The sequence below is a fragment of the Martes martes genome, assembly GCF_963455335.1.
Source record: "Martes martes genome assembly, chromosome: 2".
Taxonomy (NCBI): domain Eukaryota; kingdom Metazoa; phylum Chordata; class Mammalia; order Carnivora; family Mustelidae; genus Martes; species Martes martes.
In genome coordinates, this window is record NC_137889.1 from 46,227,074 (window position 1) to 46,240,563 (window position 13,490).

General features: G+C 46.6%; 1 protein-coding gene across 2 annotated transcripts in view; it reads left to right on the plus strand.

Annotated features, from left to right (window-relative positions):
* SLC39A14 (solute carrier family 39 member 14) overlaps window positions 1-13,490 on the plus strand; it is a 47,078-nt gene that overhangs the window by 17,655 nt on the left and 15,933 nt on the right. The window lies entirely within an intron of this gene.

Sequence of the window (13,490 nt, forward strand, 5' to 3'; positions counted from 1 at the left end):
TCGGGGACTTGAATGCGCTTAAGGATGAGGGCTGTAAAGGGGGAACTAGGGTGTAGAAGCCATTGAAGGGGAAGGGCAGTTAGAGCAGCAGGCCTCAGGGCCAAGATCGTCCTCCTCCCCGGAGCCCTGGAGCTGCCCAGGGCTTGGCTTCTAGTAGAGAGAGGTTCACTGCACCAGGGAAACCAAGCACACCTCTGCCAGCTGTAGCTCAGGGTCTTACAAAGGGTCACTGCTTGGGAAGGGCTCACCTCTCCTCCCAGAGGGAGCCTGAGGCTCAGAGAGTAATTCGTACCCATTTTGGGAAGAAGGCAGCATAAGAGACTTCTAGTCAGGGTGGCAAATTCTGCCCACAGTGTTGCTGCCAGGGAGCGGGAGCTAGTGTTTATAAATGGCCCTCCTGTGACAGCAGGACAGCGGAGCAGACTTGTTTCAGCCTGATTTAGGAAATGATGGCAGGAGGTAGGTTGGTCTTTTTGAACTCTGGTACTTTGGGAGATGAGGACAGTGATGTGGCTTGTTCCTTCCTGGTGGCTGCTAGAGAGGACCCTATTCAGTTTTTTAATGGAAAACTATGTGACCAGCAGCTTCAGGGGCAGGGGAAGCGCCCCAGGCTGGCGTTTGAAGCAAGGAGAAAGAAGCCTTGCTCTTTAGAACAAGCTGAGTGCTGTGCTCTCCCACCCAGACAAGAGACAGCCTCCTGGCCTCCCAGCCTCAGGGATTGACCACCTCCAATCCATTCTCCAGACTGTAGCCAGACGGGTATGCTAAAACTACCAGTCGGATCACATCGTTCGTGAAAATGAGGTCCAGTCACCTTAACGTGGCCTACTGGACCACTGCCTTGGCCCCACTGGACATGGAAGTTCTTACATGTGCCATCTTTGCAGCTACCTTCTAGAACATTCCACCCCACCCACACCCCCTTGACCTTTACCTGGCCCACTTTTACAGCCCTTCATGTGTCTGCTAAAATAATGTTTTCTTTTTAGAGGTCTCCTCTGACGCTAGATTTGATTGCCCCATTGTGTTCCCCATGGCTTCCTGTACTTCCCCTTGTCATGATCTATGGTGTGTGGTGTGCATGGACTTAGTCACCAGGCATCCATGCCAAGGCCACTCTGTGGTTTACTCCTGTTCTCCCCATGTGTTTGTTCACGGTGCCTCCTTTCACCGTCAAGCACACTGCTTTGGATAATTATGGTCCAGCCTATTAAAAGAGAATCAAAAACTTGCCAGGCATCCTTGCAGTGAAAGTCCCAGTAAAAGTAAAAATTTGCCGATTAGCGGGACGCGATCTGGTCTTAAGTGGTTGGATATCCTCTTCCTCAAGATAGACCCCAGAACATCCATTTTGCTGGTGTAGATCATGGCAGGGGTGACATGGTTCTGGAGTGGGCAGCTTCTTGATGCCATACTACCTCATGCAGCAGGGGCCGCTGCTCCTTGGCGGTCCGTGTCTGCACTGTGTTTTTTGGGAGTAGCTCCTCAGTCTGCAGCATGCTGTGGGTTTCCTCAGCTCTTCCCATGATTCTCCAAGCCGTTAAATTGCCTAACTGAACCCTGAACAACATGATGACCCTTGTCACTGTTGTTCTTAGAAGTTGTTGAGTTGTTTGCACTCCCCACTCAGTGAGGACAGCTGCTAGGCATCCTCAGTACCTAGCATTATTCCCGGTGTGAAGCCAGTATGCAATGAATATTTGTTGAATAAATGAACTCTTGGGCTCAGTTTTTCAAAGTCTGGTAGGTGTAGCTAGCTTTTAGCAAATAAAAATGAAATCGAAGGAATGGGGATGTGTTAGGCTAAAGAAGAAGAAAGTAGTAAGTGGTGTTGGCCACTGACCTCAGATAATGTCTGAAGGCCCCGGGTCAGGAGAACAGAATGTCTCTGGAGGGGGCCTCTGAGCTCCCTGTTCCTCATCAAGCTGTAGGGACGATGCAGGCAAACATCATTTAGAAGAAACATCATTAGGATGAAACATCATTAGACATTGGACTTCACATCTTCCAGCAGAAATTTGCTGCTTCTGCTTCCTTGTATCTCAGTACTGGTCCAGGCACTGTGTTCTGGGGAGAGGTAAAGGGGGGGCCCTCCTGGCCTTTAAGGAGCAAAAATCTGTTGGGAAGGATCCCTGGAAGACCAGATAAAAAGTAGTTGAAGAGCACCTAAATAGTGGTCCAAGAAGGCTTCCTGGAAAAAGGGATCATTGAGCTGCTTTCTTTCTTTACATTTTTTGTTTTTTTAAGATTTTATTTATTTACTTTAGAGCAGTGGCCAGAGAGACAAGCAGACTCTGCACTGAACGGAGAGCCCAACATGGGGCTTGATCCCAGGACCCTGAGATCATGACCTGAGCTGAAGTCAGATGCTTAAGCAGCTTGAGCCACCCAGGCACCCCCATTCAGCTGCCTTCTGAGAACACGCAGGAGTCAGCTCTAGAGGAAGGGATTGGCCTGAGAGCTTCAGGGAGGGAACAGAAGGAATATAGCACACGGCTATGACGCTTAAGGTCTCATTTATCAAGGTGCCCTTGTGAGGTTGGACATTTTGTTGCTTCATTGTAGTGGGGCACATGGTAAGTTAGTGATAGGCCCCAAATTTGAACCCAGGTCTGCCCAACTTGTCATGTTGTCTGTTGATTTAGCCAGTAGATCATACATTTTTCTTATTTATTGGACCTTGAATAACAAGTCTGGGGTTTTACTTCAAGCAGGTGACGTAAGTGGTAGATGGGAGCACCATGTTTCCTAAGCCACATGTCAGGCCCCATGGTCTGACAAACAGGAGTGGACATAAGGGACAACAGGTCAGAATTTTGCAACCGAGTGTCTGGGAAGTGGTGATGGATGAATGATGAGAACAGCAGTGACTCTTGCCCTGGCCTCTGGTGGGGAACCCCCGACTGGCTGCTGCTCACCAGGCCGTCTGACTCACTCAGTTAGTTTTGGAAGACTCCTCTGCTTTGTCAAGTCCAGCCTCCGCCTGAATGCTGGAGCCTGGCAAATGTACTCCCTCTCTCCCCTGGTCCAGCCCCTGGGCCTGGCTGTCATTTCCCTCACTCAGGGCTCAGCAGGTGGCTAAGTCAAGCCACCAGCCTCCCCCCTTACCAACCCCAGCTGTCTGTGCTGGGCCCTGACACCAGGCTCTGCCTTTCTCAATCTCCCTCCCATAGGCACTGACACACACAGTGGGGGCTCAGTAAATATTACTCAATGAGTAGCAGGCTGCTGGTTCTAATTTTGTTCCCTGCTTCTGAGTCCCCACTGATTTTTTTTTTTTTAATAAGCTTTCCATCCTGCCCCTCCCAGCAACAGGGGATTTTCTGGGGAAAGTAAATGGGCCACCACCTCTAGGTAACACCACCCTCCTCCCTCCTGCCAGCATCCCCCCCACCCCAGACCTCCTGCAGTGTTTGCAGAAGTCTCCCACCCTGGGTGGCCTTTGGTTGAGCCAAAGCTTGAGGCAAACGTTCTGGGAGTGGGAGCTGGGAGAAGAGAAGATGTCCTTTTAGGGTGTGTAAGAGAGCAAAAGCCCAGAGCGGGGCAGAAGAATGGGCCCATTGAGACCTGGGCCTCTTGGGTGAGGGGGAGGGCTGGCTTGCAAGCTTCAGTGTTTGCACTGTACTTCGGAGGGGGTTTCAGCTTGCCCCAGAGGAGAGTGGTTTCTTGGACTTGGTTCATTTGGTGGGTGGAGAGGGCCTCAGACTTGGTAGTTGTTCTCAGAATTCTTTGGAACTCCAGAAAGCCAGTGAGCGGTATTTACCTGAGGACCAGGCTGTGAGGCTACTGGTTTTCTCATTGGATCTGTTGGTACTTACACAAGATGACTGTATCATTATTAGTTTGAGCATGAATACTGGAAGTATACTAATTTATAGAAGAACACTGGGCAGTTTTTGTAGTCAGACGTCCTGATCATTGCTTTTACGGGTTGTAGGTTTTGTGCCATACTTAGAAAGTTCTCCCTAACTCCTTGACTATAAAAATAACCATCCATGTTGTCGTTTATTGCCCTACCCCCACCTCCCATTGGGACACATAAATGAGCCAAAGTAAAAAAAAAAATAGAAACAAATACTCAAAATCCCATTACTGAAATAGTCCTTACTACTTTAGGTGAATACTACTCTGTAATCTTCCAGCTTACTCACAGATAAATGCATATGGAGAAAAAGAATAATCTTACACAGAAGTATTTAAAATTTCCCTGAATATAACCGAAGAAAAGAAACTAGTAAAATTAAAGGAATTATTAAGCTTTAAAGAAATGTATTTTTCTCCAAGAGATTATTTTGTAAAAGAGGCTTAAAAAAATCTTTGTGAGTCATATCTATAATTACTTACCCATTTTATATAGTATTTACTGACTCTGCTATGAGAGATGAGGACATTAGCATTTCCGCCTTTTTGTCTCCTCATCTTTTGCTTGCACTAATTATTAGTAGTAAATAGTCCGTTTTATAACCCTTAGATTCTGTCCTGTAACCGTAATCTCCACAGTTTTTTTATTATTTCTTTTTCGAAGGGTTTTAATGATGACCATCAGTCATTTTCCCATGGTTTCTGCATTCCTGAGACCTTTATTTTTATTTCTCTATTAATTAGCTGCATTTCGTTCTCCTGTTTTTTCACTCTAGGAAGGAGAATGTAGCCTCTGACTTCTTTCATGCTTGAGAATTTCCGCCGGTTGTCCTTTCTAGATTTGTGTGACATCTCAGCCGGGAACAATATCTCCGGTTCTTTTCTCTCTCTCAATGATGTAAACACTGTTGCAGTTGCTTCTGATACTGAATGTTACTCTGGGGAGGAGGAGGGCAGCCTGAATTTTCGGCCACTTAAGAGAAGTTTTAATATGTTTCACAATTTTTGTAATAAAATATTTCGGGGGGGGATTTCCTTTGCAATGCCTGAAAATGTCTTTCAGGTTCAGCATTCAGTCTTCAGGTTCTGTTGCTCCTTTCAATTCAGGGAAATCGTGTGTTCTTTATTTTTGAACAGACCTCATAGTCCAGTCTCGTTCTCTAGGAACACCAGTTATCCTATGTTTGGTATCTTTGTCTCTCATTACATGTTTTTTAGTGATCTCTACATCCAGCCCGGGGCTTAAACTCCCAACCCCGAGATCAAGAGTCTTGCAGGCTGCGCCCACTGAGCCAGCCAGATTAAGTATTTGTTGGTTTGGTTGTTTTTTTTTTTTTTTTTTTAAGATTTTATTTATTTATTTGACAGAGATCACAAGTAGGCAGAGAGGCAGGCAGAGAGAGGAAGCAGGCCCCGGAGCTCCAGCCGAGCCACCCAGGCGCCCCTGGTTGTTTTTTTTTTTTTTTTAAGATTTTATTTATTTTGAGAGACAGCACAAGCAGGGGGAGGAGTAAAGGGGGAGGGAGAAGCAGGTTCGCCACGGAGCAGGCAACCCGATGTGGGCTGATGGGGGATGGGGCCTCCATCCCAGGACCCTGAGATCATGACCTGAGCTGAAGGCAGATGCTTAGCCGACTGAGCCACCCAGGCGCCCCTCATTACATGTTTTAATCTGTCTTTTCCATCTACGTTCACTGTGGTTATCTCAGACCCTCCTTTGTCAGTATTTCTGTTTTAAATTACTGGCAAAAATTTGTTCTCTGTTCATTATAATTTATTTATTGGTTCTTTAGTGATGTTTTGTTCTTCTTCTTCTTCTTCTTCTTTTTTTTTTGGAAGTCTGCATCCCCTTTGATCTCATTTTGTTTTGTAATTTCATCTTTGAGCTCTGGTTTTATTGCATGAATATTCTGCAGTTAGGTGAAGCGGTCGGGAAGATTGCTTCTCTGGAGTTAGGTTTTACTTTGGATTGACATCTTTGGTTTTTTTTTTTTTTTTTTTGCATGGTTTGCCTGCCATTCTCATCGTGTTCACGCTAGTGCTGTTGGGCTTGTGGGCTCTAAAGTAAGACCTGTTTTCTGTAGCCTGTACCGTGTGAGTGCGGGGCTGAGGTGGGGGAGAGGCAGCTGTCCCGGATTCTGGGTTTGGGTGGCAGCCCTGTGGTGTGGCGCAGCCCACAGATCTAGGAGGTGTGCTTCACTTCTGCTGGGGAAGAATGCCCACTGCAAGTGGATCATTTCCCCTATTCAGTCTGTGGCCTTGGAGCCCCGATTTCCTTCACAGGAGAGTCGCTTATTGTTCTGATTCCAGTGTCACCTGTTTTCCCAGCAGCTTTTCCCACTACTCCTTAATTGAAGAGGAAAAAGAATTGGCAGCTGTTGACCTCTGCAGATTTGGGGGAGGTCGGTGAGAACTCTGGCTGTGAGGGCTGGGCCAGGCCTAGGAGGTGAGCCATGGGTGGTGCCTCCTGTTCCTCTTAACTTGCCTCTGGTTTTAAAGTTACTGTATTACAGTATGCCTCTCTCCTTGTTTGCTTGCTGCTAGTGACTTTTTTTTTTGGCTAATGTTTTACTCAGATGTTAATGATTAAGGGAAAGGGAATTGTGAATACCATTTCAGTTCTCCATTTAAACTCAGAAGTCCTTATTTTCATATAATGTTTCAACATACTTTTTCTTTCTTAATACTCAGAAAACTGCAGGTTTCTTTTCCTCTTTCGGGAACTAAGGAGACAGACATAATGAGATCAGGGCATTGCATGGAGTTGCTGTGAGTTGGCCTGCTCACACCAGATCCAGTGGTCCTTCTGCTGCCAAAGCCAGCACTTCCTTTGGTACTTGGGCCCAGGGTTCTTGATTTCTCAAAGACCTACCCACCCTGCCTCCCCCTGGCTTTGTCTTGTAAGTTTCAGGGTTTTGTAATAGAGGCCAGGAATGTTGCCCCCTTGACTCCCCTGGAGCCATCTGCATTTGTTTACCCTTTGTAGTGAACCCTTAGTGGGGAGTGTTCCCTGGGGAGACAGTCCTATTGGGCCTACTGGGTCTGGCCCCAAGTGGTAGAATGGGACAGGGATGGAGACTGGAGCAGGACCAGTCTATTGGAAGGTATTATACAGAAGTGAACTCTTGACCAGGAAAGAATCCCCGGAGGGGTGGGGAATTGACTTGTGGTTAGTTGGGGGTGTTGGTGCTCACAGCCCTGGAGCCCTGGCTGTCAAGGTGCCTCAGAGAGCCCTTGCTATCTGTCCCCAAGAGGAACATAATGGAACTACACACCTCTTTTGACATCCTTTGGATTTTAGGTGGGGAAGCAGGCAGTTGAAAGGAAAGCTTAAGGGTGCCTGGGTGGCTCAATGGTTTAAAACTTCTGCCTTCAGCTCAGGTCATGATCCCAGGGTTCTGGGATCCAGCCGCATCAGGCTCTCTGCTCAGCAGAGAGCCTGCTTCCTCCTCTCTCTCTGCCTGCCTCTCTGCCTGCTTGTGATCTCTGTCAAATAAATAAATAAAATCTTAAAAAAAAAAAAAAAAGAAAAGAAAGGAAAGCTTAAGGTAATTCACTGGGGCCCACCAGTAGAGGGGCCAAAGGCTCTAGGGAGCCATCCTGTGGATCACTGTGGCTTCCCCTTCCCACACCTCCTCTTCCACCCCTCCAGCCCCCCTGGTCATTGTTGCTTGCTTGCTTGCTTTGGTAGGAACAATCAACCTTTTCTCAATTTTAAGTAAAGTGCTTTGTAAAAACCCAGTTGAGACTGCCCTTGCCTTGATGGCTACCCTTCAACCTGCAGCGAAGGCCTCAGCTTGAGTTTTAGCTTTATATAAATTCATTGTGCTCCCACAAAACCCATCCTTTGAAGGGGCACAGAACAGGCCCAGGGAGGTGTGCTTACAGACATCTTTCACCCATTTCCTGTGGCTTACCAGTGGCCTTGGAAAGAGTTGTCTCTGGAGCACTTGGACTGTTTCATTCCTCAGCTCAGAAGACCTGTGAGTGAGTGGGGTGGGTGACCCAGACAGCTGGTGGTCAGGGAAGGGAGTGGATGTTTGGAGACCTGGTAGCTCCCAGGCTCATTGATCGGGTCCTGAGCTCCAGCTTCTGGATTAGTAAGCATCATGAAGAGTTGCCGCTTCGTTACCCTGGGGAGAAGTCCATTTTCGCTCCTCTCTGACAGGGGAGGTGGGCCTAGAAAACAGGCAGTGTGGTAGATACAACAGTGGGACTATGTCCCCAGCACAGAAGTGCCGTTTGTAGGATAAGATACTTCCGAACCAAGTGAAGGCATGGCAGGCAGGTGAGATTGATTTAGGAGCCCCCCGAAATGGTAAGGAGACCTAAAGTCTCAGGGTCTGAAAGCAAGCATCTCTCACTGACTTTCTCTTGGGTTTTTTACTTCCCCTAGGAGGACTGGGTCTGGCGCCTTGGAGGCAGACCTAAAGGCACTAAAATAATTTACTTCTTTGAACCCAGGCCAAGTGAACAAAGGAGTGGAGAGACTCCAACTTCTCTTGAGTGGGAGAGACTGGTCCTCTGAGCCAAGAGCACATTCGGACCTTTGTCTCTTTCCAGCTTGTTTTCATGTCCTGCCCTGTGTGCTTCTCTTACTACTTCTGGAAGGTGTCCTTGAGGGCAGCTGGCTTGGCTCCCTGGAAGGCCTGGAGGGGCCTGCCCAGGCCCCACCCATTTCCACAGAATTCTAATAGATGGGGCTTCATCCTGTAGCCGAGCCCACACCGGGAGGACCCCCACTCAGCTTCACCATCCAGCTTCATCAAGAGCTGTATGTGTTCTCTTCCTCTCTCCTTTCTTTCATCCAAAGACTCTATTGTAAACTTTTTTTTTCCCCCTAAGAATTAACTGGTAGCTAAAGAAAAAAATCTCCATTGGAGCAGAAAGCTCCCCTTTTGTGTCTGCCTGAAGGCTAGGGTCACTTGGATTTGAAGTGTCTTTTAGCAGCTCTAAGATCCCTGGACCAGGACTTCTTCCTGCCCTGCAGTTGTTTTTAGGTACTCTGGGGGGGTGGCTCATGTCATAAGTGGTGGGACAGGGAGAAGGTTCCGCTCAGCTGAGTGTACTCACGCACTCCAGGAGGCTGGACCAGCCACTCGGAGGGGCCGAGGGGCCACTGGGTCAACAAAGAGCAGATGTTTTGTAAATGCTAACTTTGACCTGAATGCCCATCCAGGTAAAGCCACTAAAGTTCTGTGGGGTGTCTCACACGTGGAGTGATTCTGTGTTTCTTCTGAATGTTTTGAGGTTGCTGCAGATAAATCTGAGAAATATGGCTGAAGTGGGAACCACTGTTTTTTTTTTTATTAAGAAGGCACACTGTAATGCAGCCTGCCCTCTAACGTGTACCCAGGGTGGTCCCCTGCAGAGGTCTTCCATACCTGGATTTGGGGTGCTTCTTGGGGCTGATAGAAATTGGGAGGAACTGGGGCACTTAGTTGGACCAGGTGGTAGCACGTGTGACTCTTGATCTTGGGTTGTACAGTTGAACCCCACATTGGATGTAGAGATTACTTATTTATTTTTTTATAAGATTTTTATTTATTTGACCCAGAGAGAGATCACAAGTAGGCAAAGAGGCAGGCAGAGAGAGTGGGGGAAGCAGGCTCCCTGCTGAGCAGAGAGCCCTATGCCAGGCTCGATCCTAGGACCCTGGGATCATGACCTGAGCCAAAGGCAGAGGCTTAACCCACTGAGCCATCCAGCTGCCCCGAGATTACTTTAAAAAAAAAATCTTTAAATCAAATTGGGAAGACCTGCCTAGAGACCTGCAGGGTTTTACAGACCTCTGTGTGGAGCCTGTGTCTCCACACAGCGGGGAAGTGGTTCAGAGTGCGCTGACTTTCATTCAGACTTGGCTTCAGTTCATGGAAAATTTAATTTCTAGCTTCACTACTCAGCTTGTTGGCTGTGGATCATGTTTCCTAATCTCTGAAAATTTCCTTCTCTCTTCAGTGAGGATAAGCATCCCAACTTCTCCAGGAATCCATGACTGCCAGGTGCTTCGCAGGCTTGGCACTGGGAATTGCCGGTGGCTGTCCTCATCTCTTTGCCCTCCTTTGCTAAATCCACACAGCCCTCCTCTCCTTTGCTCTGACAGTACAACACAAACACATGCCCCAGACAGATGATGGGGTGGTCAGGTAGAGAGGACTGTTCTTTTTGTACAATGGATTTTAGCCATTTGGGTCTAAATGGCTCCCCGCAGAGCAGAGAGACCGATGCGATGCGGGGCTTGATCCAAGGACCCTGGGACCCACCTGCCCACTGTATTAACTTCTAGTTCTCAGTATAGATTTGAGAGTTGGTCGTCTCAGAGTAACACTTTACAGACCACTGTTTGTGCTGATGGCTAATCTACCCTTTGTGTGACTCAGAGTGCATTCTGCTGAAGACTGAGATTTTCTGTCTCCAGATTCTGTGCATTCTGTGTGTGGAGGCTAAAGCCTGAAATGTCCGCTGGTATGTTTGTGGTGAGGGACTTGTGTGATGTGTGTGCTATTGGCCTGGAGCAAAGTTAGCCACAGGGGTATTCCTCATAGTGCCAGTAGCAGTTCAGTATCTGGGCTGGGAGCGAGTCAAAGTGGAGGAACCCTGCTGATTATAATCAAATTATAACATCTGGTTGAGTGCTTTCTATAGGTCAGGCACTGGGAGACTTGACATAGTTCATGTCATTTGAATTTGCACAGTAATCCAGTGGGGTGAATACCCATTTTGTAGATGAGAAAACTGAGGTAGAGAGCCCAGGTAACTTCCCCAAGTTTATTCCTATCTGTCCGGCAGTGGCACAGAAATTCAAGTCTGGTCTTTCTGACACTAAAGGCCAGGGTGAGCTGCATCACTATTCTTTTTTTTTTAAGATTTTTTTTTTTTTTTAAGTAATCTCTCTACCCATCGTGGGGGTTGAGCTCACAACCCCAAGATCCAGAGTTGTAGGCTCCACTGACTGAGTCAGCTGGGTGCCCCTGCATCACTACTCTGACTCTAGAATGTTGACTCTGGTTAAATATCTTGCCCAAGATTGCACCACTTGTAAGTGGCAGAACCAGGATGCAAACCGGCCTGCTTTTAAGCACTCTGCTCTAACTCCTCTGTCATAAGCAAAGGCCCAGAGGTGGAGTGACCCACTGTGGGGCGAGCGGGAGCCCTGGGAGCCTGGGAGGCATGGAAACACCTGCAGTGATTGGGTTTCTAGGTCTAGATTAAATAGGCTCATCCCCCCTCTCCCTGCCTGGTGTTTGCTTATTTCCCTAATTAAATTATAACTATACAGAGGGAAATAATTAACAAAAGCCCTGCTTTCTCTGAGACCTATTTTTCCCTGTTCCTTCTCACCTCATAACTTTGTTACAGAATCTTTCTGCTTTTTTGCTGAACATTAAACTCCATTTTTATAGCTGCATAGTAGTTGATGAAATTGCTATAATTCGCCTGACCATAACTTTCTGCCTATATAGACTTTTTTATTTTGGGGTTGCTTCTGTTAGTGCAGATTGTAGATGTAACAATTGAAAAGATTGAGACACTTATTATCATAACTTTTCAAGAATGTGGTTATTTAATGCCATTACATAAATACGTAATTTTATCTGCATTATTTAAAGATAATGTAATATCTTCTATAGCACCATCTTACTCTGGTGTTAAACCTCACTAAATCTGGTTTTGTATTTTTTAAAAATCTGTTTTGCTGGGGCGCCTGGGTGGCTCAGTGGTTTAAAGCCTCTGCCTTCAGCTCAGGTCATGGTCCCAGGGTCCTTGGATCAAGCCCCGCATCGGTCTCTCTGCTCTGCGGGGAGCCTGCTACCTCCTCTCTCTCTCTCTGCCTGCCTGTCTGCCTACTTGTGATCTCTGTCTGTCAAATAAATAAATAAAATCTTTGAAAAAAAAATCTGTTTTGCTCTTTTAATAAGCAGCAGTATAGCACCATCCATCTTTTAAGTTTATATTCTTTTTTTACTGAAGTATAGTTGGCAAACAATATAGTAGTTTCGGGTGTAGAACATAGTGATTCGACCTTACGTATATATACGTTACACCCTTGCCACTATAAGCGTACTCACCACCTGTTGCCATGCCAGCTTATTAACAGTGGTGTTCACCATGTTTCCCGTGCTGCACTTTTCATCCCTGTGTCTTACTTATTTTATAGCTGGAGGTCTGTACCTCTCAGTCCCCTTGACCCATTTCGCCCATCCACCTGACCCCCTTAAGTGTATTCATTTTTGTTCTCTAACCAAGGTATATAGAAATAGGGGCGCCTGGGTGGCTCAGTGGGTTAAAGCCTCTGCCTTCGGCTCAGGTCGTGATCCCAGGGTCCTGGGATCGAGCCCCGCATCGGGCTCTCTGCTCGGCGGGGAGCCTGCTTTCTCCTCTCTCTCTCTGCCTGCCTCTCTGCCTACTTGTGATCTCTCTGTGTTAAATAAATAAATTTTAAAAAAATCTTAAAAAAAAAAGGTATATAGAAATAAACCTTTGTCATGTTTTGTTTTGTTTTTTTTTTTAAAGATTTTATTTATTTATTTGATAGACAGAGATCACAAGTAGGCAGAGAAGCAGGCAGGGAGAGGAGGAAGCAGGCTCCCCGCTGAGCAGAGAGCCAGATGTGGGGCTTGATCCCAGGACCCCGGGATCATGACCCGAGCCGAAGGCAGAGGCTTTAACCCACTGAGCCACCCAGGCGCCTCAACCTTTGTCATGTTTGATGGTGGACTTTTTCCCACTCTATTTTTCCCTCTCTTTTAGTTGTAGTTTTTTTTTTTTTTAAGATTTTATTTATTTATTTGACACAGAGAGATCACAAGTAGGCAGAGAGGCAGGCAGAGGGGGGGAAGCAGGCTCTGTGCTGAGCAGAGAGCCCAATGTGGGGCTCGATGCGGGGCTCCATCTCAGGATCCCGAGATCATGACCTGAGCCAAAGGTAGAGGCTTAACCCACTGAGCCACCCAGGAGCCCCTAATTGTAGGTTTTTTTTTTTTTTTTTTTTTGCCTTTTTGTGTGTGTGTGTTTTGTTTTGTTTTTAAAGATTTTATTTATTTCAAAAAGAGAGCATTTTAGCAAGCACAAGCATGAGCGGTGGGAGGGGCAGAGGGAGAAGCAGACGCCTGGCTGAGCAGGGAGCTGGATGCTGGGCTCCACCAGGATCCCAGGATCCTGACCTGAGCCAAAGGCAGATGCTTAACCCACTGAGCCACCCAGGCGCCCCTGTTGTTTTTTGTTTGTTTGTTTTTAAGGCAACTTTTTATTTTGGAGTATTTCCAACATATTAAAGTGTAATAGTATAGGGGCACTTGGCTGGTCAGTCAGTGCTGGGTGTAGAGCTTACTTAAAAAAAAAAAAAATAGAATAGTATAATAAATTCCCATTCACTCATCAAGCAGTTTCATGAGTTATTAACTCATGCCTGGTCTTGTCTCCTCTATGCTCCCCATGCAAATACCCCCTCCTTTCTTATTTTGAAGCAAATTCCAGATGAGATATTGTTTAATGTGTGATTATTTCAGTGTCTCTAAAAGATAGACACTTTTGAACCACATCACAGTTGTTTTACTTTGTAATTTTTAAATTTAGTCAAATCTGTTGAATTTGTCCTTTCATTATTTTTTTATTCAATGCTTGAAGAG